The following is a 4,839-nucleotide window of genomic DNA, read 5'->3' as shown; positions in this document are numbered from 1 at the left end:
CTATTCACTGATATTTTTTATTTGATGCAACTTTGTCATCATACCTTCCTTCACTTCTTTAATCATTATTTTTTAAATGTTTTTTTTTTTTTTACTGAACTAAGTGGCTTTACTGGGGAAAGCCAAGATTACATTGGACTTAAGAGTTGGCATTGGGGCCCTTCTTCTTGCCAAAGGTGGACACAACATTGACAAATCACCAGTTGTACTGCATCCCCACATGGCTCAGCCCATCTTCATTTTCTCCTGTTTGGCTACCGTGAGAGTCTGCCCTCTTACTTTCCCAGCATAAGCCAGAGAACCATGGAATTTACCTCCAAGCATGCAGCTGGCTACTTCCAGGGTGGTCAGAGCCTCTACTCCACACTGACCTAGGGTAGCCTCATCCTTGAGGGGCATGCCTGCCAGGAGCATGATTTGATCTTCTGGAGCAATGCCCTTCAGTGAAGCTACACGAGCCCTGATCTGGGTGACCGTCTCCTGGCTGGTCACCTTGAGGGTGTGTAGCTCCTGGGCACGGACAAAGGGCTGCCTGTCGGTGACTGAGCTGTGGCCACCGCAGCCCTATGAACATATTTATAGTGATTACTTTGAAGTCTTTTTCTGTGAAATCCAGCATCTTGTCACTCTCGCAGGCAGTCTTTCTTGCCTTCTTTTTCTGCTGCATGGGTCATACTTTCTTGTTTCCTTGGCTCATAATTTTTTTTTTTGTTGGAAGCTAGAATTTTTAGATAATATGTTGGAACAATACCAGGTACAACTCTCCCCTCCTCTGTGGCTTGTTCTTATCATTTGCTTGTTTATTTTTAGTTCCATCTGGATTATTTTACAAAAGTGTATTGTGTCCTCCTCACCACACACACAGTGTTAACCCTTTTCTCTTGCTCCTCAGAAAGATGCAGCTTTGTATGGGCCCACAATCACCCTGGGATGATGGTGGTATAGGTAGGGCTTTCTTCCCCTCTTTTCCCAACCACATCCAGATGTTAAATTTACTAATTTTTGGCTCATTGCTCTATCGTTTTCAACAACATCTTGGGCATACATTATTCTACAAACTAATCCAATCAAATTTGGGTTCCACTGAAAGAATAGTTTCCTCTGTCAGTGTTTGATATTTGTTCTGACCTCAGGAGGGATCCTCCTACGTGAACTATTCCCCAGCTCTTGCTTACAAACTAGCTAGCCTACAGTTTAGCCTGAATCTTCATTAGATTCATGAACCTCCACCCAATTGTCTTCCCCCACAACTTCCACTGTTCTTGAGAGCATGCTTACGCTTGAACTTCTCCATGCTTTGTTGCAAATGAAGTCAGTTTGATGCAAGTTGGCTGGGTTCAAGGACCTGAAGGGGGTCCCACAGGACTAGTCAAGAGGCTCCTTGGCTTCACACAGAATAGAAATCAAATTCAAGCTGAAAAGTGAGAGCAGAGTTTATTGACGACATAGAGTGCAGATACAGACAGAACGTCTGGGAGACTTGGAAAGGAAAGAAGGATGATTCTTGTCTTTGCTTGGAGTTTGGGTTTTAATTTTTTGTTTTGTTTTGTTATTTTTGAGGATTGTGGCCAAGTGCACATGTCTTCTCAAGCATTTAGGAACAAAGATGAGTGTTTAGGTATCCTCCATCAGTCACTTATATCCTGGAACCAGGGGTTTTGTTGAATCCGTGGTCTTAGAAAACATTCATGATGAACCCATTCATCACTCCTTAGATGTTATCTATTTGGCTGGAAGACTCCAAAGAAATAATTAACTCCTTGAATTTTAAAATTCAGAACATTATCTGCTCTATAAGGCATGTTTAACGCAGGGGTGTCAGTCCTAGCAAGAATAGAAACAAAGGAAAAGGAGGGGGAAAAAAGTAGTCTTTCATGGGGTCCTTTCAGTTTCCCTGTCTCAAGTTCATTTGAGAGCAGAATAGGAGCTACCAGTTTTGTGACCTGTGCTCTCAAATCTGTTGACTAGGGCTCTGGAAGTAAGAGTAGGCACAATGGTACTTTTATCTCTGAGTGGAACTCCCACTCAAGGAGCTGTTTGGAAGGGCAAGAGACTTAAATCTTTTCAGCTTCCCTCTCCTGAAATGGAACCACTGCTTCATGAGCTGAGTATAGGGTGTTTAGGACTCTCTTATTTTCAGCCAAGGTAAAGCCTTCATTTCATGGGTGGAATTTGGGCAGAAGAGGGGAGGCCCCAACTCTTGACTACATTCACATGAGACTTAACATCAGGAACAAGTAGGTGGGGGCAGGATGAGAAAAACTGATCTTGCACCTCTTGGGAAGAGGGACCTCTAGCTGAGAGTTATAGGTAGAGAGACCCTGTGTTCTTGGTCCAAGGGGAAAGAGCCCTGTATTCTTGGCTGCCTCTGTCTGGAATAGTCTCTGAGCTGGACAAAGAGAGGGTGTGGTCTTGGTTCAAACACCACAGACTCACATTTCTTACCCTATGTTCATGGATTTTCTTGAATANGAGGGAACACAAGCAGGGGGAGTGGGAGAGGAAGAAGCAGGCTCATAGCGGAGGAACCTGATGCGGGGCTCGACCCCACAACGCCGGGATCACGCCCTGAGCCGAAGGCAGATGCCCAACCACTGTGCCACCCAGGAGCCCCCAGACTCACATTTCTTACCCTATGTTCATGGATTTTCTTGAATGTGTATTTCTTCATTTGCTGTTTGCCCTTAGGATCATTTTCATAGGCTTTGAATTGTTGGTTTTTTATTGTTAAATAATTTTCACCAGTTTCACTGGGGAGTGGGTCAGTGGGGCTCCTCATTCTGTCATGCCAGAAGCTGATCTTCCCTTTACTTCCTTAAGCATGGATTCTATTAAAAATACGTGTAATGGCTCCTTTGAGGTTTTGTTTGCTAAATATGATATATGGTACCTTTCATAGATGAAATGATTGCCTGCCTTTTTTCTGCATAAGGATGTCACTTTCTTATTTGTTTGCATGTCTTGTTAATAAAACACATTTAATGAAAATCGGACATGCACGGTAATATACTGTATTAATTCTGCATGCTGATTACCCTCCCTCTTCTCTAGGGGTTGTTTTTATTTTTTGCTTGTTTATTTATTTTGTGACTTGCCTAGTCTATTTTAATGAAGACTTTTCTCTCCATCCTGCCCCCTACAGTGCATAGCATTTGACGTCACTCCTCAGAGGGCTCAATATTGAGGGTGTATACAGTCACCCTGGAATGGCACTGCCCTTGTTCATTAGCTATGCCCTTGATCTTTCTGTTTAGCTATGTGACTCATTTTGTATTACACCCAGCCCTTAGGCTGCACTATTTACAAGGTGATTGCTCTATTGTTTTTGACAATGTCATGGCACACAAATTGCTCAGAAGTCCAAGCCAATAAAATTCCGGTGGGGTAATTTATCTGTTGGTCTCTGTGGCTTGTTCTGACCCTAGGAGGGCTCTTCATAGTTGTTTTTTTACACAGTTCTCTCTGGTTAACCAGCTGGCCTATGGTTTAGTTTGTTGCCCTAAATTAAGAGGAGCTATTGTTTTTGAGAGGGTTTTATGATTGTGCTTTCCCGTGCTCTATTTCAAATAAAGTCAATTCCTTTAGGGATAGCTTTGGAGCCCTCTTTTCTTATGATCTGCCTCTTCCCTTGGGCAAGGTCTCTGAATTACTAGTCCGGATTTTGGGTAGGTGGGGGGTTATGGTGTTTTCTGCTTGCCTTTCTCAGTGTGGAACTTTTGCCCCATAAGCAAGCTGGACAGAGGTGACCAGGACCCTAGTTCTCTTGGCTTGCTGTGGGGCCTGGGTTAGAGCCTTCATCCTGCTGGTGAGGATTGGGTAGAAAAGAGCCCCTGACTTCCTGATCATACTCATCAGGAATTTAGCTACTCCAACTTGAAGTTAGAGAGATGAGCAATGCTTGTGGCCCAACCCTCCTGGTGAGATAAGGGAACCCCCTGATTGGGAGCTGAGGAGAGAGGAAGCCCTGTGTTCTTGGCCAAATACCTGGAGTGGGATTTTGATCAAGGTGGGATATGAAAGGGGAAGGAGAAGAAACCATTTGTGGCTCAAATGCCACAGACTCTTGCCGTTCNTGAAGTTAGAGAGATGAGCAATGCTTGTGGCCCAACCCTCCTGGTGAGATAAGGGAACCCCCTGATTGGGAGCTGAGGAGAGAGGAAGCCCTGTGTTCTTGGCCACATACCTGGAGTGGAATTTTGATCAAGGTGGGATATGAAAGGGGAAGGAGAAGAAACCATTTGTGGCTCAAATGCCACAGACTCTTGCCATTCTGAATTCTAGGGAATTTTCTTTTTTATCGTGGCAGAATATACATAACATAAAATTTGCCATTTTCACTATTGTTCAGTATACATTTCAGTGGCATTCGGTACATTCACATTGTTGTACAACCATCCTCAACACCCATCTCCAGAATGTTTCTTCATCCCAACTAAAACTCTGTACTCCATAAATACAAATTTTCTGTCCCACCTTCCCCCAGACCCGATAAAAAATAATTGTATGTTCTCTCTATATGAATTTGTCTATTCTATTTACATCATATAAGTGGAATCATACAATACTGGTCTTTTTGCATCTGGCCTAATTAGCTTAGCATAATGTTTTCAACATTCATTCAAACTGTAGCATGTATGAGAATTTTATTCCTAAAGCTGGTTGATATTCCATTACCTCATTTTGTTTATCCATTCATTTGTTGATGGACATTTGGGTTGTTTCCACATTTTGGCTATTGTGAATAATGCTGTTAGGTAAGCCGGCCTACAAATACCTGTTAAGCTCCTGCTTTCAATTCTTTGGGATACATGCTTAGAGATGGAAGAGCTGATCATATGG

The 4,839-nt window shown here is 43.1% G+C and overlaps 1 pseudogene; it reads right to left on the bottom strand.

Moving 5' to 3' along the window:
• Positions 1–139: 139 nt before the first annotated feature.
• On the bottom strand, positions 140–1,272 carry LOC100474304 (annotated as a pseudogene).
• Between the last annotated feature and the right edge of the window lie 3,567 nt (positions 1,273–4,839).

The sequence above is a fragment of the Ailuropoda melanoleuca genome, chromosome 17, assembly GCF_002007445.2.
Source record: "Ailuropoda melanoleuca isolate Jingjing chromosome 17, ASM200744v2, whole genome shotgun sequence".
Lineage (NCBI taxonomy): Eukaryota > Metazoa > Chordata > Mammalia > Carnivora > Ursidae > Ailuropoda > Ailuropoda melanoleuca.
Note: the sequence above shows the minus strand (reverse complement) of the source record. Positions and strands in the feature narration are given on the sequence as shown.